General features: G+C 48.7%; 1 protein-coding gene across 1 annotated transcript in view; it reads right to left on the bottom strand.

Moving 5' to 3' along the window:
• Nucleotides 1–21824, bottom strand: part of LOC135873300 (casein kinase II subunit alpha-like) — a 57879-nt gene extending 36055 nt beyond the window's left edge. Inside the window, exon 1 of the mRNA XM_065397705.1 lies at nt 21574–21824. The gene's annotated coding sequence lies outside the window, so the exon portion shown is untranslated. The remainder of the gene's footprint in view (nt 1–21573) is intronic.
• Between the last annotated feature and the right edge of the window lie 1343 nt (nt 21825–23167).

Raw genomic sequence — 23167 nt, 5'->3', positions numbered from 1 at the left:
CTGCTTTCAACTACCTGAAGGGGGGTTCCAAAGAGGATGGATCTAGACTGTTCTCAGTGGTACCAGATGACAGAACAAGGAGTAATGATCTCAAGTTACAGTGGGGAAGGTTTAGGTTGGATATTAGGAAAAACTTTTTCACTAGGAGGGTGGTGAAGCACTGGAATGGGTTACCTAGGGAGGGGAATCTCCTTCCTTAGAGGTTTTTAAGGTCAGGCTTGACAAAGCCCTGGCTGGGATGATTTAGTTGGGGATTGGTCCTGCTTTGAGCAGGGGGTTGGACTAGATGACCTCCTGAGGTCTCTTCCAACCGTGATAGTCTATGATTCTATGTTTAGTACGCACTTGGTCACAGACAATGCTGCAAATGTATCCAAGATGAGAAGAAATTTTTTAGAAGAGAGTCCCAAGCTAACAACATACGGTTGTATGCATCTGAAGAAGTGAGGTTCTTACCCACGAAAGCTTATGCTCCCAATACTTCTGTTAGTCTTAAAGGTGCCAACATACGGTTGCAGTGCTCATTTGATGCACCTCCTAGCCAAAGACTTCAGTGTTCCAGAAATAAAGGCTAATGTTGTTGAAATTGCAAAATACTTCCGTAACAATCACTTTGCAGCAGCTGCTCTGAAAAAAGTGGGAGGAACCAAGCTAACTCTCCCACAAGACGTGCGATGGAACTCAGTAGTGGACTGTTTTGAGCACTATATCAAGAACTGGCCTAATCTGATGACAGTTTGTGAACAAAAACGTGAAAAAATAGATGGCACTGTCACAGCCAAAGTTCTCAACATTCGGCTTAAGAGAAATGTTGAACACATACTGAGTACCCTGAAGCCTATTTCTGTAGCCTTGAACAAAATGCAGGGAAATAGCTGTTTTATTACTGACGCTGTTGAAATCTGGAAGGAACCGCGTGAGATCTTAAAAAGAGAAATATGCAATGACAGAGTTACATTACAAGCATTAAAAAAGCCAATGGGACAAGCACTATCTCCAGCTCATTTTCTTGCAAATATTCTCAATACTCGGTACCAGGGTCAAACCTTAACTGGTGAAGAAGAGGAGTTGGCTATGACATGGACATCCAGCAATCATCCCTCCAGAATGCCAACTATAATAAACTTCAGCGCTAAGAGTGAACCATTAAAGAAATAGATGTTTGCTGATGATGTTTTAAAGAAAGTCACACCAGTGAACTGGTGGAAGTCACTTAAACACTTGGATTCAGAGACTGTTGAAGTGATAATCTCACTTTTAACAGCAGTAGCTTCTTCTGCCGGTGTAGAAAGAATATTTTCTTCCTTTGGACTAATTCATTCCAAATTGAGAAATCATTTGGGGCCTGAAAAAGCAGGAAAGCTTGTTTTTCTTTTCCAGATTATGAACAAACAGGAAAATGAAGGTGAAGACGACTGAGTTAGCTGCAGAAGACAATATATTAAGTTTCTCATGTTGACCTGGCTGACAGAGTCAATTTAATTTTAGGGTGATTTTTTTTTAAATATTTCTTTTAACTATTTTAGTTACAAACTATTTTAACAAAAACAAACCTGATTTTAAAAAACTTGAATGTTTAACTAAATTCAAACATTCATATGCTTGTTTTGTTAAAATATTATATGTTTGCTGTTGAAGAAAAAAATCCAGAATGCATAACATTGTTGTTTTAGTTAAATAAAACAATTTCAATGTCCGTCTGGTGATGTTCTCCTCCTAATCCAGCCTGGCAAGAAAATCCTCCAAGTATTAATGATAGTTCACCTCCCCATGACTTCATAAATATCTGCTTCAATTACCTTTGGTAAATGAAATAACCAAACAATCATTCATTTTCTGATATAGCTGTAAAACTAATCTGAAAAGTTTTCAAAATAAATCACTTTAAAAATGTAGTGTGTACCTTCTAAAAATGAAACCTACCTCTATCTCTGAGTTGTGAAGAATATGTATTAAGGTTATAACAACCAACAAGAATGCACTTTTTTGTAAAAATCCATTATTAAATCGAGTCTTCCTGACTAGTGATTTAAATCATGCTTTAAATCAAATCCATCCTGTTTTTTATAGTGTCCTCCAATACCCCTTCCTCACTGCGGAAATGTCCAGAGTTTTATCTGAAAAGTGCCAAGGTGGAGGGAGCCCAGACCTCTGCTGACCACCAATTCAACCACCATCTGCTGGAATCTGGCCAAAATACCAGCATCTTCATCATCTTCCTCTCTGAAAGGGGCCCTCACCCCCAGCAGAAACCCCTTCTCCTCTCACCTGGATGGCCCAATCAGCAACTGTCCCTGGAAACATGACACTGCTTCCCTTTCCATAGGATCCTGCACCAGTGTCACAAGCAGGAATTTATGATGCATATTCGTTTCCAAGGTAAGAGATATCACACCCAGAAGGGTCAAGCTGGATGGAGGAAAAGCCCTTACTCTAGGGGCAGCCGAAATCTGGCCCAGGTCGGCCTTCCTGTTTAACCAAGATGTGGCCTGTGGAGAGTAGAGATCCCACAAGCAATCCTCCATCTGGATTCTAATGTCCTGGTCTCCAGGGGCTACACTTCCATACAGGGCTTTGGAGCGGAGCCCGGAGCTGGAGCGCGGAGCAGCTCCGGAGCAGTGGAGCTGCAGGCTTTTGCCTGGAGCTGGAGCGGAGCCAGAGCACAACTCCAAAGCCCTGCTTCCATATGAAAGATAAAGGCAGCTGCAATCTGCTCCATTTTATACAAATTCAGTGTGGCCCTTGGACTCCTCTAGTAGTTAACAAAAGCACCTCAACCGCCCAAAGTCTGGACACCACCCCTGTCTTATTCACACGCATCCAGCCTGAGCCGCCCTCTGCAACAAGTCACCTCCCTCTGGACTGCTACCCAGAGATCAGGAGGGAGAGAACTCTCCCTGCCTCCTTCGACTTGTGCAGACAGGCATTAGCAGAACTATTTGCGTTTCAGGCACGAGCAAGTGTTTCAGCACTAGCCCGTGCCTGGCTGAACAAGGCCTCAGGACTCCACTGGTAGGCAGAACCACCGCCCCCCCACCAGCCTATCACCACAATACCCACCTGCCTCCAGCTGGCTTCTGCAAACCCTGTGGAGGAAGCACTTCAGTGCCATTCTGTGCAGAGACCAACATACCACTGGCCTCAGCATCTGACAAGCGAGTGGCACAGCACACAACTGGCTGAACTAAAGGTCTGAGTATTTCTGTACACGTTCTGTCCTGAACTCTACAGCCTCACGCTGCCACAGCCTCCATGCTCAATACACGAGTGTGCCCACAGGATGGGGATGGTGGGAGGGACAGGCTGCAGTGATGTCTCGAATCCCCTCACTTTCCATAGGCAAAGTGGCCACGCCAGCCTCCTTCAAACCCTCCCAAGGGAATCCTTGCTGATCTCCACCACGGGCCTGGATCTGCACCTGAACCACGGTTCTCTAGATCTTTTGGGCCAGTTATCCTGCAAACTCTTCAGGGCCAGGCCCTCACCTCCTGAGTTGTGTAAAGCGCAACGTGCCTTTAATGGCACTATATAAATATGCAACAACCACAACTCTGTGTGCAGATAAATAGGGGGACAACGCACAAGACGTCCTCAGGGACACAGATGGAGAGCGGGAGAGCTTCCTGTCCCAATCCTCAGCCCCAGGCAGCGAACCACAGTGATTCTAGCAGCATGACAGTCTAACCGGAGGGTAGAGTGGGTGCAGTCAGAAACCAAGAGGGCTGCAATGGGCCTCAGGGCCCTACCCTGCTCCATCCCCCAGGAGGCAGGAAGCTGCTGATAACTGCTCCGCGTGTGGCTTCAAAGCCTGGACTCTGAACAGAAATAAAGCAGTTTGCTTAGTTCAAAGGCGAGTGGCTGAGAGGCAGCGATGAAGCGCCTGCCCTCAGCACACGCTTATCTCTGCCTTTCCACTGAGCGAGCACAGCACTACACAAGCCGGGCTGGAGCCGCAGAGCTCTGCCAGCCAGGCCCTCCCAAGCCCTGGTTAGGCTGAATCCAGAAGCAGGGGTGAGGAAGGATTTCCTAAGAGATGAGGGAGGAGCATTTTCCAGCAAATGCCTGCAGCCTGAGGGCGCTCTTCCCAGAGCCCAGTTCTTTGCAGCCACCTCCTAATTAACTGCATGATGGGACCCAGGAGGGCTTCCCCCCAACTTCTGCGTAGCACAAAGACCTACACGGGCAAACTCAATTCAGCTGCCCTTCTCTGAGGAATGAGGCTGCAGCACCAGAACGCTGCCCCGCCAAGGGAGCCCTATTGCAACTGAGGACTGCCCTGAATTTGAGAGAGATCAAACAGGTTACACCTGCCCTCACCTTTGATGTAGTCCCTGAACATCACTGCTCCCAGCATGCAATGTAGCCTAGCCACCCAGATCAAGACAAGACACTGAACGCTGGGACCTGCAGTCACGAGGATGGCAGTGGTCTGCCCTATTTCCCTCATGTGCGGTGTGTCTGCTGGGTGGGCTTGTTACTGCAACCGAGAGTCAAACTCTGGGGGGTCCAGAGGCAGTGGCTCTCTCCAGTGACCCCAAAAGCAAGCCTGCACTCAGCTGGAAGTGACTCAGCCCAGTTCCGAATCACTGCCGCCTTGTAGGCATCCATTCTCGAAAGGGTCATCTACACAGCTGTGTCAGCACTGGAGCCCCAAATCCTGCCTGCAATCATTTCCTTTCTGGCGCACGATTTGCCTAAACATCTCCCCAGGCAGGAAGAACGTGTCCCCAGCCCCCTCTAAGAAATTCTGTTACAATTCCTCCCCACACTGTGGGACCCAGGACTGAGATTAGGGAAGCACATGTGCTCCTCATTCCCATGTCTCCATTAGACCATGATGCTGAGAGGGGGATCTTAGATAAGCCCCTGAGGTAAGAGATGGATGAGATCTATCTGTCTTAGGGTTCTTCACTGTCACCCGTCACCGCAGGATTCCAGCACGTCCATGTAAAACCAACAGCAATAGTGAAGTCCCCAGTAGACTCCATGGAGTATCTGGTACGTCTCTCTCATTGAAGTCAGAGCTCTGCTTGGGGTATACTTTTGTTTTGGTTGGTTGATTTGTTTGTAACAGGTTTTGTTTGGGTAGGTGGGACTGTCAATGTTCTGAGTCATTCTGATGGTGGAACGGCTTTTGCAAAGAGAAGGTTTTGCAGTGTTTCATAGAGACAGTCTGACTCTGGCTCCCCTACTCTGCTCTGGAAGTTCATTGCATAGCCAGAGTCCCTTGACTGAACACTTTGTCCCCGGCACTCACGTGCTTCACCCTGGGCTTTGTGACCAGCATGGTCCTAGAGGAGCAGCTGTCACAGTGGTTCATAGATCAAAATGTAGCTGAGGCTTGATCCATTAATTGCTTTGAAGATCAGGAAAATGAGATCAGACGATGACTGGGAGCCAGAGGAGGGATTTGAGTACGAGCCTGATGGGCTCACGGCATCTCAGACAATGGAAGAGGAAGGCAGCCTCATTCTGTACCACCCAGAGCCCATGCACTATCTTTACATTCAGCTTCAGATGCAGTGAATCACAGTGATCCAGCCCGGAAGTGATAAATGTACGAATCACCGCGGGCAGGCCCTGGCCTTGAGGAAGGGACAAAGTTGCTTAGCAAGATGGAGGGGAAGGAAGACATGTTTACACTGACACAACCTGGTTCTCCAAACTTAGTGAAGAGCCGAACAGGATCCCAGGGCTTCCTGCCACCTTGAGAAACAGGGGCAGCCCGTCTTCAATTCTTTATGATTTGTATTGCAGTAGCACGGAGGAGCTTAGTCAGGGACCAGGACTCCACTATGCCAGGTACAGAACATACAGCCAGAACAAAAAGTGGCCCCGCCCCAAAGCTCTTACCATGTAAGACAAGAGACAACAGATGGATATAAACAGACCAATGGGGGAGAACAAGGGAACAGTACTGATCAGCATGGCAGGCAGTGGTCTCAGCACACCAGCAGCCTTCCACTGTCAAGTTTTTTGTAGGCATCACGGCAAAGGAGAATTTTAAAGAGGGATTTGAAGGAAATAAATGATGTGGCTTTTCAGATGTTTGCAGGGAGTTCCTCCATGTGCGAGGAGCAACATGGGAGTCAGCATAGAAGTACTTGTTTGAAAATGTAACAAGTGGATAACGAAGGCTGGAACCACTGGTAGAGCAGGGGTGGGAGTCCACATCTTGACAGCGTACTAGAGATGGTAGGTAGGGTAGGGACAGGCTTCCAAGTGAAGACAAATAGTTGGGTTTGATATCAGGAAAGAAAAGGGAGCAAGAGGACGGATGCAAATTGGGGGTGACAAAGTGATGAGCTAAGAAAATGATTTTTGCAGCAGTTTTTTTAAATGGATATAAGTGGGGGAAGACTGCATTTTGTCAAGGGCAGACAGAAGTTGAGATGCAAGATTATGAAGTTCAACAGAAGGTGGGAGTGGTCTCTCAGCTAGTTATTCTAAGTGTTTCCCCCTTTCCAACCAGCATCCCTTAACCTTGCCCAAGTTCAGTTTGAGCCAGCTGCTCTTCATCCAAGAACTGATTTCCTGTGGGCATTCTGACTTCTGAGTGACCGTGGTGGTTGCATTTGTAGCAAAGGAGATATCTAGCTGAGTTTCATGTGCATATTGTCGGCAGTTGAACCCACAGTCTCTCTCTCTATCTCGCTCTCTCCTAGTAGCCTCATGTCGATACTAAGGAGAAGGGGGATAGTCTGGATCCTGGAAAGTGAGGGCTTTCTGAGAAGAGGAGCAGTTACCCATCACCACTTTACCCATGCTCAGGTTCCCACCACAGGGACACACACTGGAGCATTAGGACTATCCCTCTGCAAGAACAGGCCACAGTCCCTAAAGTGGGCAAACTTTTTGGCCCGAGGGCCACCTCTGGGTATAGAAATTATGGCAGGCCGTGAATGCTCATGAAATTGGGGTTGAGGTGCAGGAGGGGGTGAGGGCTCTGGCTGGGGGTGCAGGCTCCGGGGTGGGGCCAGAAGTGAGGAGTTCAGGGTGCAGGAGGGGGCTCTGGGCTGGGGCAGGGAGGGTGGAGTGCAGGGGGGAGGGGGAGAGGGCTCAGGCTGGGGGTGCAGACTCTGGGGTTGGACTGGGGATGAGGGGTTTGGGGTGAGGGCGGTGCTCCAGGCTGTGACTGAGGGGTTCAGAGGGCGGGAGGGGGATCAGGGATGGGGCAGGGGGTTGGGGCATGGGTGGTGCCTCAGGGGTGCAAGCTCCGGGCAGCGCTTACCTCAAGCAGCTCCCGGAAGCAGCGGCATGTCCCGTCCCCCCCCGCTCCTATGCAGAGGCGCGGCCAGGCGGCTCTGCTGTGTGCTGCCCCGTCTGCAGGCACCGCCCCTGCAACTCCCGGCCAATGGGAGCTGCGGAGGCGGCGCTTGGGGCAGGGGGAGCGTGCAAAGCCCCCTGGCTGCCCCTATGTGTAGGAGCCAGAGCAGGGATATGCCACTACTTCCGGGAGCCGCGCAAAGTGGCCCCCGATCCTGCTCCCCAGCTGGAGCGGGGCAAGCCCCAGACCCCGCTCCCCAGCGGGAGCTCAAGGGCTGGATTAAAACAGCTGGCGAGCCGGATGCAGCCCGTGAGCCATAGTTTGCCCACCCCTGCCCTAAGAGATTCCAATAGTCTGCAGGCAAATGGGCACATACACACACAAACGTTTGCATGATGGGAGCCTGCTTGAGACACCAGAGGCAACGAGCCCACATGGAGAAGTGATCACCATTCGAGGAATCCATTCAGGAGCCCTCTGCCTCTTACTCCTGGCAGCACATCACTGGACTGCAGAGTCTGTCCCTCATCTACGAGCCTAAGACAATGCATTTAATACATAACATTATGATACCCTGCTCACGGCACAGGGCCACAAATACTCCATGATCATCCCACATTAGAGAATAATAAATGAAGCACCCACAGAAGTAGCCATTCACCCTCAGGAAGGAACGATTAGGGTACAGGTTACCAGCCCGAAAGCACTTCAACTTTACATCCACATTTAACCAAACAACAATTTACATAGGTTCATGAGGTGCATTTTGCCTAAAGTATGGAATCTGCATCCCAGAGCTATGGCCCTAGGAGTGATCCTGCCTCCCCTATCGATGCTGACTACTCCGGCTTCCTGACTCTCCCATGTCCATGGCGCAGGTGAAAACGAGGAGGAGATGGTGCCTGTGTGCTACATATGCAGCTATCTGAGATTATACCAAAAGGGAGGCTCACAGGTAAATCACCAGCACACATTTGTTCTTCAAAACTCTGACTGGAGGTGCAAGTATTAAAATTCAACACGAGAGCTTAAGGAGCAAGATAAGATTCAACCCATGTGAAAGGAAAGGTAGTTCCTTTAAGACTTATTCACTGCAAAATAGCATGTCAGACTGACAACTATGATGTGCTCACTTAAAGGACCCTACCACAGCCAGGCGAGGAGACATTGTTAAGGCTGAGGTGGGAACATTAACTCTCAGCTCCTGACTTGTGCAATTAAAATCTCATAATGTGGCAGTAAAGGGTTTTGGCTATACAATTCCCGTTTGTAACTGAATTATTTAGGGTAGCATGGAGGCAGATGTAGGAGAAATGGAATGGAATGAAGGGAAATGTAGGCAGAACATCAGAAAAACTCTCCTGACCCTGAGATATATTAGTGCAGCAGAATTCTCTCTCCAGGGAAGAGGGGGGAAGCCCTAGACTGATCAAAGCACTAGAGAATAGATTACACAGAACAATCCTTCCCTGGCCTTAGGGGATAAGTCTGCACGGGACCCAATAGACTTCTCCCTATCTGATTTCTATGAGTAAATGAATTCTGCTGGGACCAACCGCTACAATCAGAAAAACAAAGGGAAACGAAGATATCTTTCTGTTCGTTGCTATGCCAGGAGAGTCGTACTAAGGGAACTTGGGTTGGCCGCTGCTGGACGACATGCACAATTCCAATGTAAGGCTCATAAACTGAAGGCGTTTGGTCCATAAACTTCACAAGAATGTTCTCTTGTGTGAAAACAGAGCAGACCAGCTTCCTGTGTAAGCCAGAGGCTCTCCTCAGAGCTGGCTACTCAGAGAAAGGGCTGACTAGGCAAGGTCTGTCCTGGCCATTTCTCTCCCACCCCTTGGGGGAAGGTTATAATTCTTAGTTATCATTAAGATGCATGGTCAAAAACAGCTCACCAACTTCTACAGTGCAACCCGCAGTTTCCCTCACCTTCATTAATCTTAGGTACTTATATGGCCCCGATTATCATAGTATCTGAGCGCCTCACAAACGTTAACATATTTATGCTCACACACACCCTGTGAGGCAGGGCAGGGCTAACACTCACATTTTACATATAGGAAACTGAGGCACAGAAAAACTAAGTGACTTGCCCAAGATCACAGAGGAAGTCCAGAAACTGAGCCCAGGTGTCCAGAGTCGCAGGCTAGCTTCCCTCACATTTAAAATTAACCTCATGTCCTTGGGGCCAGCAAGTACTGCCCCTGGCGTAAGGGTGTAACTGGATCTCCCTAGTCACATGATAAGATTCCTAGTTCTAGCACTCTGTCTTCCCTGTTGTATAGAGTTAAACTACAAGAAGCGGGGGTGGGGGACGGCCTGCCTCTTGGTCTTTTGCCAGGAGACTGAGCCCACCAGATGACCGGATGGGAAGCACCATCATGTGCAAGAGGAGCCTGGCAAGACTCAGACGCGGAGCAAAACTGCAGTAGCTTAACTCATTGAGAGAATGAGCCGTACACCATGGGAGCATCAGCCACTCCCATTCAAACTATATGGGGAAGGAGAAATTTAGTGGACCCTCACTGAGATGGTGGGACTGAAATCCTAATGCTGGCCTTCCGTGAGCTTAGCAAATGGACAGCGCGGTGGTATAAGATAGCCAAGAAAGCTGGAGCTGTATTTCACGGAGGACAGATGCTCTGTCAGACCCAGAGTAGTCTATCCCCCACCAGGAACTCACGCAGGATTGCTCCCTAGAGTGTAATTAATCAGTGTCTTTCCCCAAATCAATGTTTCCAATCCCAAGACCTCTGCAGGTTCTCCCCATGCTGCTGATCAGAGGGAATAGGTTTCAAAGAGCAAGGAGTCAAAAGGTTGAAGTGCACGGGGTAGAGGTAACAGACAGTGATCCCAGTGGTTCCATATGAACCAACCCTTCAGGAGTCCTTTCCCCTGAACTTTGAGAACCCCATCTCTCAGCACTACTGCTACAAAACAGCCTGTGGGAGGGGGGGGGGTCTCATGTTTATTTTCTCTCCTTCAAGCAGCAGCTCAAGCTTAGCAGGATGTGGAATGCCCTGGGGAAAGGGGCTGCAACAGTCAGAGACTGATACTTGCATCCGAGGAGCATAAATGCAGTGGTAAACCTCATCCTCTCCGCCTCGAAGGTCAACAAGGGGTGATGAGCTTTTGGTGACCTAGCATCAATCGTCAGACAAGTTCTCTAACTATGGCCCCGGATTCCTTTGGGGCCCCAACACCAGGGTGACAGAAGACCCAAGCACTGTTTGAAATTTCTAGATTGTTGGGCAGCACTAATCACTACAAATGTTGTGAACCTTACATATTTTTTCTCCACTGCCAGGTGCCTCTCAGCTGGCCAGTCCTCCACAGTTCACAGCTTAGATCATTACTGGAACTATTCTGGACTGTGAATCACTGTCTAAAACCAGAATGCTTCCCGTCAGCTCCAGAATCTCACCCCTCTCAAACAATACAGCTACCAACCTACTTCTCAGAGAGTCACTTGTATCCAAAACAGCCTCTCAGAACACCAAGAACCAAACAACAGACACAGGCCTGACAACAATACCTTCCTTCTCTGAACTCAGCCCATTTGCACAACTGAAAACCTTGAAACCACCACAAAAAAACCCAAACCACAAGCTGCCACTGTAATCCATGACCTTGGCTAGTGAAAGAGACTCAAGACCAGGGTTTCTCAAACTGGGGTCGCTGCTTGTGTAGGGAAAGCCCCTCGCGGGCCAGGCCGGTTTGTTTACCTGCCCCTGCTTCCAGCAGCTCCCATTGGCCCAGAGCAGCGAACCGCGGCCAGTGGGAGCCGCGATCAGCCGAACCTGCGGAAGGGGCAGGTAAACAAACCGGCCCGGCCCGCCAGGGGCTTTCCCTACACAAGCGGCGACCCCAGTTTGAGAAACCCTGCTCAAGACTATTTGAGATTCTTAGGCCTGGTCTACACTAGGAGCTTATATCGAATTTAGCGCCGTTACATCGAATTAACCCTGCACCCGTCCACACCAGGAAGCTACTTAGTTCGAAATAGAGCTCTTTTAAATTCGACTTCTGTAATCCTCGAAAACGAGAGGAGTAGCGCTAAATTCGAAATGGCAATATCGAATTAGGCTAGGTGTGGATGGAAATCGACGGTAATAGCTCCGGGAGCTATCCCACAGTGCACCACTCTGTTGACGCTCTGGACAGCACTTCGAGCTCGGATGCTCTGACCAGCCACACAGGAAAAGCCCCGGGAAAATTTGAATTCCTTTTCCTGTCTGGCCAGTTTGAATCTCATTTTCTGTTTGGACAGCGTGGAGAGCTCAGCAGCACTGGCAACGATGCAGAGCTCTCCAGCAGAGTTGGCCGTGCAATCTAATAGAAAGAGGGCCCCAGCATGGACTGATCGGGAAGTCTTGGATCTCATCGCTGTGTGGGGCGATGAGTCCGTGCTTTCAGAGCTGCGCTCCAAAAGAAGGAATGCAAAGATCTACGAGAAGATCTCTAAAGCCATGGCAGAGAGAGGATACAGCCGGGATGCAACGCAGTGCCGCGTGAAAATCAAGGAGCTGAGACAAAGCTACCAAAAAACCAAAGAGGCAAACCGACGCTCCGGATCCCAGCCCCACACATCACGTTTCTACGAGGCACTGCATTCCATCCTAGGTGCGGCCGCCACCACTACCCCACCAGTGACCGTGGACTCCGAGGATGGGATATTGTCCACGGCCGGTTCCTCCTCGGAAATGTTAGGTGACGGGGAAGATGAGGAAGGAGATGAGGAGGACGAGGCAGTCGACAGCGCTTGCACCGCTGATTTCAACGACAGCCAGGAGCTCTTCATCACCCTTACCGAGATCCCCTACCAACCGTCCACAGCCCTTACCCCGGACACCGAATCAGGGGAAGGATCAAGCAGTGAGTGCTTTAAACATCTAAACATTTCATTTTAACATAAGTGGAATATTTATATTGTTAAGAATGGGCTTTTCAGTCACTCATTTAAACATAGAAACTTTTATTTATAACAAAACAGGAATATTAACTATATTAGTAATTTGTTGTTCATGATTTAGTTGGCTTAGTGAACTATTTACTCCTAACTATGTATAGAAAATCAAGTACTGTCCGGATATTCATGATTAGTCCACCACAGGACGCTCCACTCTGTAGTCCGTTATGCTGAACTTAAATGAAAAGGCGGTCAATGTGCCCGGGAATGGACAGACAGTCCTCCTGGGATAGCTCGGCATAGCTCTCCTGGAGGTACCGCTCCAGCATGCGCACGAGGTTCAACGGCAGGGCGATCTTGTTTGGTCCCCCGTGGTAACACACGTTCCCACGCCATGAGTCCATCAGGTAGTCGGGGATCAGTGCGCGGCACAGCATGGCGGCATACGGCCCAGGCCTCTGCATGCTTTCACGCAGCATCCTTCCCCTCTCGGTCTCCGAGATCCTCATGAGTGTTATGTCACACATGACGCCCTGCTTTAAATTAGGGAGGGGAATGTTAGTATTGGGACTGCTTTACAGCCACGCTGTGGAGGCGGCAGAGGGGCAGCATACAGGGATCTTTCCCGGGGACAGCCGCGAGGTGGTGGGACAGGGGCAGAGCTCATGCTTCCCTGATTGCTGCCAGCAGAGAGTGGCCTTGCATTCAGTGCGAAAGGAGCCCAGTGCTACTATTACATGTTTAAGCTGCCACAAGTCTACGGCTTACCATGTTTTCCTGCAGCAGAAGTAGAGGTGTCCTGCAACGCTTCTCTGATCGCAACTGCAGGACCCCAGACACATAAGGCGAGGGCCGAAAATTCGACCTTGTCCTGAGTGCGCATGTGAAAGGTGCAGTGCATGGTGTTGTTCACAGAGAAAGACTATGCTCTTTGTTAGCAACTTCATTTATCTGTCTCAGGAATTTACTCCCTTTTTCCCATTCCCACAGACACATCTGCGACTGTCTCCCAACCCAGCCTGGCATCACACTCCCAGAGGCTAGCGCAGATTAGAAGAAGGAAGAGAAAAACGCGGGAAGACATGTTTTATGAACTTATGGAGTGCTCACGAGAGCAGGCAGCCCAGACGACACAGTGGAGGGAGAACTTGTCACAAATGCACAGAGCAGTCATGGAACGGGAGGAGAGGTGGCGCCAGGAGGACCAGCAGGCTACTCAAACCCTGCTTGGACTAATGAGGGAGCAAACGGAGACGCTCCGGCGCCTAGTGGATGTTCTGCAAGACCGGAGGCAGGAGGACAGAGCACTGCTGCTGTCTATCTCTAACCGCCCTCCCCCGCCACCAAGTCCCACACCCCCCCTCACCAAAAGTACAAAGAAGGAGGGGCGGCAAGGTCCGTTAAAACTGTCAGTCGGCCACTGCACACTGCTGCAGCAATGGAAGGCTCTCGTTCCAAAGTTTGAAAAGTCCTTTCCTACCCATCTGACACTAGCCCATGTCCAAGTTTCCTCCCCCCCCCCCCCCTTTTCATGTGCGGTTCATAATAAAACATCTGTTTCTGTTAAGTACTGTTTCCGAGAGTGTCTTTTGGAGGGGATTCTGTCTGAAGGGGGGGAAGGGGTTTGTTACTTGGACAGGACAGTCACCTGTAGCAGGCTACAGAGGCGGGGGCAGGTCCAGCATCAGGACACATACACAGCACAGTCACCAGTTACCCTGGTCAGTCTGGGAGGTGGTTTTCTTGTTCTGGGGTGCGAGGGGGTTGATCTGTGACTTTGTGTCGGGGGAGGGCAGTTAGAGATCCTATGCCGCGGTCCTTATCCTGGATCACAGAGCCACGCAGCAGGGGATCTGTTACCCTCCGCCCCCTGCCAGAAAGTCACTTGGCCGACACATACATCCAGTCCCGCCCAGGACTGCTGGCAGGCTGCGTTGAAACAACCAATCCAGCACTGCGGAGCCTGTCATTCCCGGACTTTAGAAGCATCATTTGCATCAAAACACTAAGCCCGCCCCCCGCCACAGTCTGCGTCCCCGGTTTAAAACATTCCCGCGAAAACAGTAAAAAAGAGAACCTTGTTCATTAACAGAACAGAACAGATTTTATTTGTTGGGAAGGTGGGGAAGGGGGTATGTAACTTGGAAGGATAGTCAACAGTAACTGGGTAAAGAAACGGGGGCAGGTTCAGCATCTGTGTCCACAAAGTAAAAAGTCACTGGAGACCCTGCTCAGTCAGGAACCTGGCTTTCAAAGCCTCCCTGATGCACAGCGCGTCCCACTGTGATCTTCTAATCGCCCTGCTGTCTGGCTGGACGTAATCAGAAGCCAGGCTATTTGCCTCAACCTCCCACCCCGACATATAGGTCTCCCCCTTGCTCTCACACAAACTGTGGAGCACACAGCAAGCAGCTATCACAATCGGGATATTGGTCTCGCTGAGATCACAGCGAGTGAGTAGGCTTCTCCATCTCCCCTTGAGACGGCCAAAAGCACACTCCACCACCATTCTGCACTTGCTGAGCCGGTAGTTGAATAGTTCTTTCCCTGAGTCCAGTGCGCCAGTGTAGGGCTTCATGAGCCAGGGCATTAGCGGGTATGCAGGGTCCCCGAGGATGACTGTAGGCATCTCCACATCCCCAACAGTTACTTTGTGGTCCGGGAAGTAAAGACCTTCCTGCAGCCGTCTACACAGACCAGAGTTCCTGAACACCCTAGCGTCATGAACCTTGCCAGGCCATCCAACGTAGATATTGGTAAAACGTCCCCGATGGTCCACCAGTGATTGCAGCACCATGGAAAAGTAGCCCTTCCGGTTGATGTACTGGCTAGCCTGGTGGTCCGGTGCCAGGATAGGGATGTGAGTCCCATCTATAGCCCCACCGCAGTTTGGGAATCCCATCTCGGCAAAGCCATCTCTGATGAGCTCCACGTTTCCCAGGGTCACTACCTTAGATAGCAGTAGCTTGACGATTGCCCTGGCTACTTGCATAACAGCAACCCCCACGGTAGACTTGCCCACGCCAAACTGGTTACCGACGGACCGGTAGCTGTCTGGCGTTGCGAGCTTCCAGAGGGCTATGGCCACTCGCTTCTGGACAGTCAGGGCTGCCCGCATCCGGGTGTCCTTTCGCTTCAGGGCAGGGGACAGCAACTCACACAGTTCGAGGAAAGTCCCCTTCCGCATGCGAAAGTTGCGCAGCCACTGGGATTCATCCCAGACCTGCAGCACTATGCGGTCCCACCATTCCGTGCTGGTTTCACGGGCCCAGAATCGCCGTTCAACAGTATCAACAAGACCCAGTGACAGCGAGATGTCCTGGGCGCTGGGTCTCATGTTCTCAGAGAGGTCGGAGCTAGTGTCCGACTTCATGCCGTCACGGTAGTGCCGTAGCCTCCTCTCATGATTGATCTGCAGCTGCCTCTGGTACAGGTGTAGGAGAAGCTGCGAGGCGTTGAGAACTGCCACAACTGCAGCGATGGTCGCAGCGGGATCCATGCTCGCACTGCTGTGGCGTCCGCGCTGTCAGTAATCAGAAAAGCGCGCGAACTGATTTCCCGCCGGCGCTTTCAGGGAGGGAGGGAGGGCTTGAGTGACGGACGGATGACGACAGGCGCCCAAAAGCACCCTCGACACATTTTTTTACCCAGAAGGCATTTGGGGCTCGACCCAGAATTCCAATGGGCAGGGGGGACTGCGGGAACTGTGGGATAGCTGCCCACAGTGCACCGCTTCCAATGTCGACGCTTGCCCCGTTAGTGTGGACTCACAAAGTCTCACAAAGTCGAATTACTGTCCTTAGTGTGGACACACACGTTCGACTTAGTAATATCGATTCCACATAGTCGAATTAACTAAAATCGAAGTACTCTCGTAGTGTAGACAAGGCCTTAACAATGAAGTTTTCTTTCACTTTTGGAGAAGTAGCTCTGGATAGCTTTAAGTCACCAAGAAAAATATTCTCTGATGCCATGGGTTTTTTTTGTATTTCAGCTCCACCAACAGGGAATCATGCTCAGATTTCAAATAATTGCAGTTTAAACATTTTAGTATTCCTCCCTTTGAAAATTGCCTCTTGCATGAGCTAATGTCAAACCCTTGCTACAGTTCACACATTGTGGTACAGTGTGATTTCACTGAGCGCACAGACAAAAACATCAGACAATCAGACATATACAAAAATTTCAAAAGGGAGATATTGTAAGTATTTTAATCTCAAAAAGTCCTTAATTGATTCAAGATGTTCAGAAAACAGTCGTGGTGGCAATGAAGTTTCACTGTAAGTCTTTGAAAGCTTGAGGAATTCTATGGTTTTTGTGGGGGGAGATTATAAGGCCGATTTTGATGCCCCTTGTAAAGGGGCAGTGGTGGCAATCAAGGGCCCTGATTCTGCACTGCGATGCCCACAGACAGAGCTCTGGTGGACACAGAATCCTATCTGAAAAATGGCAGCCCCCAACACCTCTTACACCACGCTGAGGCATTGAGAACCAGTAGTCATAGGGGAAAGTGCTGCAACACGGGAGTTTTGACTGGTAGCTTGAGTCAGGATTCCTACGGGCATTCCTAGCTCTGCCACCAACTCCAACTCTGACCTCGGGCACTTCAGTGACTCAGTTTCCTCATCTGTTAAATGGGGATAATGATAGTTACCCACCTCACAGAAATGTTTTAACAATTCACAAGTGAATGTTTGCAAAGGGGTTTGAGACCCTTGCATAGAAATTAATATAGATTATGATTTATAGTTGTATTGCTGCAGAACCATAAGCTTCAATCACGGATCAGGGGCCTATAGTGCTAGGCACTGTGCTCAGACATCACAATATTGCAGTACAATCCTCTTCAGGGGGCCTGCACAGAAAGTAAAATGACTTGTGCCCTTTATGATCTACAAAGAAGAAACGAAAGTCAATTCTACATATCTTTTCCGCTTGTTATTTTTCATTGCAAATTCATGTCTCATCTACCCTTTTCCCCTAGAATAGAGGTTCTCAAACTGTGGTCTGTGGATCACCAGTGGTCCACGAGCTCCATTCAGGTGGTTCGCGGATAGTTCCATCTAAGGTGCGTGCCTGGGTGGCTGCACACAAGAGAATGAAGGGCCACCCACCTAATCAGTGGAGCTGCCCAGGCATGGCTCCACTAATTATGTGCCTGGACCCTGGAGAAGATGCACATGTAAGGTGAGGTGGTGGCCTTGGGGGGAATAGGGGGTAGGTAGGTGGGAGGGAGCAGCGGGGTGAGAAGAGGGGGTGGGGGGAATTTGGGACGTGCAGGGCTGCGGTGGCCAGAGAAAGAGGCGACTTTCCCCAGCTCCAGGGCTGCGGCTACTGGGGAGAAACGGCCCTCCTTCCCAGCTCAGGGGCTGCTGCGGCAGGGGAGAGAGGGCACATCCACTGCATTAGAAAGGTAAGACTACTGATATTAAAATAGGAGTTGTGTGCTTTTATTTGTAGAACAAAAAAAGTTTATTATTATTAAGGGTTTTTTTATATAGTGCTTTTATCCAAAGCGCTTTATGATAGTTAGCTCATGGTACAAACAACATTTGGAAAGATCATTAAGGCTCCGCCGAGACCCTCAGCAATTTTCAAATGGTCCGCAAAAAAAAAAGTTTGAGAACCACTGCCCTAGAAGCCTGTGAAGGTCTAGGAAACTGATCAAATTACATCCGCGAGGCCATCCAGTTAAACCTGAACGGGGAAGTGATTTTTATTCAGTGCTGCCTCAAGCTCTGCCCCTTTGTCTATCTATGTCAACACCTATTAATAAACTCCTCTCTCAACACTTGGCTTCGTTAAAGATTCAACAGCCCCAAAAGTCCTCCAGAAGAACTGGGTATCCAGTTGAGTGGCCACCTTTAATTGAGATTTCAACCAAGGACACTCCACTTGCCACAATAAATATTAAAAATAAATAAGAACATAAGAACGGCCAGACTGGGTCAGACCTATGGTCCATATAGCCCAGTATCCTGTCTTCTGACAGTGGCCAATGCCAGAGGGAATGAACAGAACAGGGAATCATCAAGTGATCCATCCCCTGTCACCCATTCCCAGCTTCTGGCAAACAGAGGCTGGGGACACCATCCCTGCCCATCCTGGCTAATAGCCATTGATGGACCTATCCCCTGTGAACTTATCTAGTTCTTTTTTTAACCCTATTATAGTCTTGGCCTTCACAACATCCTCTGACAAAGAGTTCCATAGGTTGACTGGGCGTTGTGTGAAGAAATACTTCCTTTTTTTTCTTTTAAACCTGCTGCCTATTAATTTCATTTGGTGACTCCTAGTTCTTGTGTTATGAGAAGGAGTAAATAACACTTTCTTATTTACTTTCTCCACACCCGTCATGATTTTATAGACCTCTAGCATATCCCTCCTTAGTCGTCTCTTTCCCAAGCTGAAAAGTCCCAGTCTTATTAATTTCTCCTCATATGGAAGCTGTTCCATACCCCTAATCATTTTTGTTGCCCTTTTCTGAACCTTTTCAAATTCCAATATATCTTTTTTGAGATGGGCCAAACACATCTGCACACAGTATTCAAGATGTGGGGGTACCATGGATATATATAGAGGCATTATGATATTTTCTGTCTCCTTATCTATCCCTTTCCTAACGAGTCCCAACATTCTGTTCGCTTTTTTGACTGCCGCTGCACATTGAGCAGATGTTTTCAGAGAACTATCCACAATGACTCAAAAATCATAGAATCAGAGGGTTGGAAGGGACCTCAGGAGATCATCTAGTCCAAACCCCCTGCTCAAAGCAGGACCAATCCCCAACTAAATCATCCCAGCCAGGGCTTTGTCAAGCCTGACCTTAAAAACTTCTAAGGAAGGAGATTCCACCACCTCCCTAGGTAACCCATTCCAGTGCTTCACCACCCTCCTAGGGAAAAAGTTTTTCCTAATATCCAACCTAAACCTCCCCCACTGCAACTTGAGTCCATTACTCCTTGTTCTGTCATCTGATACCACTGAGAACAGTCTAGATCCATCCTCTTTGGAACCCCCTTTCAGGTAGTTGGAAGCAGCTATCAAATCCCCCCTCATTCTTCTCTTCTGCAGACTAAACAATCCCAGTTCCCTCAGCCCCTCCTCATAAGTCATGTGCTCCAGCCCCCTAATCATTTTTGTTGCCCTCCGCTGGACTCTTTCCAATTTTTCCACATCCTTCTTGTAGTGTGGGGCCCAAATGTGGACACAGTACTCCAGATGAGGTCTCACCAATGCAGAATAGAGGGGCATAATCACTTCCCTCGATCTGCTGGCAATGCTCCTACTAATGCAACTCAGTATGCCGTTAGCCTTCTTGGCAACAAGAGCACACTGTTGACTCATATCCAGCTTCTCGTCCACTGTAACCCCTAGGTCCTTTTCTGCAGAACTGCTGCCTAGCCACTCGGTCCCTAGTCTGTAGCAGTGTATGGGATTCTTCCGTCCTAAGTGCAGGACTCTGTACTTGTCCTTGTTGAACCTCATCAGATTTCTTTTGGCCCAATCCTCTAATTTGTCTAGGTCCCTCTGTATACTATCCCTAACCTCCAGCGTATCTACCCTTGCTCCCAGTTTAGTGTCATCTGCAAACTTGCTGAGGGTGCTGTTACCACTCAAGATCTCTTTCTTGAGTGGTAAGAGCTAATTTAGACCCCATCATTTTATATGTATAGTTGGGATTATGTTTTCCAATGTGCATTACTTTGCATTTATCAACACTGAATTTCATCTGCCATTATGTTGCCCAATCACCCAATTTTGTGAGATTCCTTTGTAGCTCTTCACAGTCTGCCTGGGACTTAACTATCTTGAGTAGTTTTGTATCGTGTGCAAATTTTGTCACCTCACTGTTTACCCTAAATTCAGGTATAATAATCAAATTGATATTTCATAGCCCCAGAATTCAGAATCTCCCACCTATTTCAAGTCCTGTTACAAACAGATTCAGAGATTCCAAGGCCAGAGTGATCAGACTAGATGATCACAATGACCTCCTGTATAACACAGGCCATAGAACTTCCCCCCAAAAATTCCTAGAGTAGATCTTTTAGAAAACCATCCAATCTTGATTTTAAAATGGTTAGTGACAGAGAATCCACCATGACTTTTGGTAAATTGGTCCAATGATTAATTACCCTGTCAAAAATGTACACCTTATTTCCAGTCTGAATTTGTCGGGCTTCAACTTCCAGCCATTGGATGTTAGACCTTTCTCTGTTAGACTGAAGAGCCCATTATTAAATATTTGTTTCCCAGGTAGGTGCTTACAGACTGTAATCAAGCCATCCTTTAACCTTCTCTTTGTGAAGCTAAATAGATTGAGTGTGTTGAGTCTATCACTACAAGGCAGGTTTTCTAATCTTTTAATCATTCTCGTGGCTCTTCTCTGACCCCCTCCAATTTATCATCCTCCTTCTTGAACTGTGGGCACCAGAACTGGACCCAGGATCCCAGCAGCGCTCACACCAGTGCCAAATACAGTGGTACAATAACCTCTCTGCTCCTACTCAAAATTCCCGTTTATGCATCATCTAGCGTGACTAGCCATAGGTGTCCTTCTTAAGTGAAAGCTTTGCAACTATGGCCCTGATTAAGTAGCAGCCGCTGCCATTCCGCAGCAAGAAGCCCAACTGGTTCCATGGGAACAGTCTTTTGATATGAGACCTAATTAATTATAAAAGGGAAACCAAACTTGTGGCACAAGCCTGTGACACCGACAAGTGAAGACGAGAGAAGTTCAGCAGGATCTGCTCCCACACATACCCTCTCTCTATTTCCTCAGGAAAGCTAGACCTTCCTCTTTGGCTTCTTATCCATCACCCATTCACTATGGTACACGGGCTGCATCTACACTGACCCACGTCTCGTTTTCAGTGAGGAGGCTGGGGACTGACTAAGTTTCCCAGCTACAGTGACAGAGGCACAAAGAGACTGAAACACGTGTCCAAGGTCACAGCTCAAAGTGGGCCAGGACGAGGCAGCACAGTGACAACAGCATGTTGCTCATGGCGCACTCGCACTGCATGTGTGAGCGGAAGAGCAAGGTGGAGCTGCCCAAGCACTCCACTTCTAGGCTGCTCCCCTCACACCTGGAGAGAAGCAGCAATGTTAGGGAGAAGGAGGTGGGAGCAACTCAGGAACAGTGCATGAGCAAATCGTGTAGGGGTCCCAGGACAGGGATAGCAGGGGAACTGCAGGTAAGAATAGAGATACATGGGCACACCTGAGGGAACATCCCAGGACTGGCAAAACACTTCCATACGTATTACAACCTGTAACAGTATCAACTCTCCAGCCCAGGTCAGATAGGTCACAGTCTCAGACTGACTTTCCCTTTGAAAGGACCATTCTAGCAGAACATTCTCCAGGAACAGAAAGTTATTACCTTGAACCTTGGTTAATCTATAGCCCAAATGCTGCCCTGAGCTGTCCTGGGAGAGGCAGAGAAAGGCGTGAGCTGCATTCCAGACAGGTGGGGGGGGCAGCTGGGCCAGGCAGAGCTCACTGCAGCAATCAGCTCAAGAGGGAAGGAAAAGTGCTTCCACGTTGCAGCTATCAGTGGTTTCCATCCATCAGCACAGAGAAAAGTGATGGGCTGAGGGGCCTCCCGGAGCCAGGAGCTTACAGCATTGCCCTGTCCCTAAAAAAAAAACAACAACAGACATGTCTATAGCACCCCTCCATCAGAAATCCAAAAGGGCGTGGCAAACATATACACAGGGATCAGAGCAGCACTGAAATGCAGCTACCTCTCCGGTGGGACACAGCAGTGGTTTAACAGCACACAACAACATTGCCCAGCAATTTACAACAGATACTAAAGGAGAATTCCATAACCAGTTGAAATCAGAGGGAAATTTTAGGGAGGCAAAATTAAATTACTTAAATTGAATGTTGCAGATGATACTGAGGTGAATAAGCCAGTTTTTGAAGAAAGTACCATAGTACCTTTAATATCCCCAAATGGTCAAACCCTTGATTTTACATCTTATCCACAGACAGCACTTCCAGCAGCCCTCTAAATCCTCACTAGGCACTGGGGTCAATCCTGACTTGGCACAGAGCATCCTCTGCTGAATCACACAACCCCTCCCTGCAGCACCACAATGGGGTTTGAACGCTACTCCTGACTAAAGGAAGAAAGAGAACCCCTTTTGAGAGAACCCTCTCCATTACCAATGCCACTTCTGGCACCATCTAGATGTTTCTTGGAGATCTCCATTCCAAGCACTGATCAGGCCTGACTCTGCTTTGCTTGCAAGAGCAAATGAGGTGGAGTGATTTCAAGCACATGCACAGAAAGCAGGTTTCACTGAAAACAAGTCTGCTTAAGATAAACATTAATACAGTCAGAGGGAAGGGGAAGCGACCAGTGATGTTACAGCTAAAAAGCCTGATGCTTCTTTAGATGTCCAAAGTCATACACCCATAAAATGCCTTGCATACTTACAGGACTAGAGAAATAATCCAGCAATAGACCATCTAATATAACACAATCCACAATAAACTAGAGAGGGAAAACTCTGAGCCCCAGAACAGAAATCCACTGAGCTAGTACTCTTCCGCTACACTGGAATTAAGCTTCATTTATTCTGCCCATAGAATCACAGAAATGTCGGGCTGGAAAAGATCTTGAAAGGTCATTACATCCAGGCCCTGCACTGAGGCAGGACCAAGTAAACCTAGACCATACCCCTGACAAGTGTTTGTCCAGCCTGTTCTTAAATGACAGGGATTCCTCAATTTCCCTTGGAAGCCTAGTCCAGAACTTAGCTGCCTTTATAGTTAGAAAGTTTTTCCTACTATCTAACCTAAATCTCCCTTGCTGCAGATTAAGCCCATTACTTCTTATCCTTCCTTCAGCGGTCATGGAGAACAATTGATCACCACCCTTTTTACAGCAACCCTTAACATATTTGAAGACTTATCAGGTCCCCCCTGAGTCTTCCTTTCTCAAGACTAAACATGCCCAGTTTTTT

This window comes from Emys orbicularis, chromosome 2, assembly GCF_028017835.1.
Source record: "Emys orbicularis isolate rEmyOrb1 chromosome 2, rEmyOrb1.hap1, whole genome shotgun sequence".
Classification (NCBI taxonomy): Eukaryota; Metazoa; Chordata; order Testudines; family Emydidae; genus Emys; species Emys orbicularis.
Note: the sequence above shows the minus strand (reverse complement) of the source record. Positions and strands in the feature narration are given on the sequence as shown.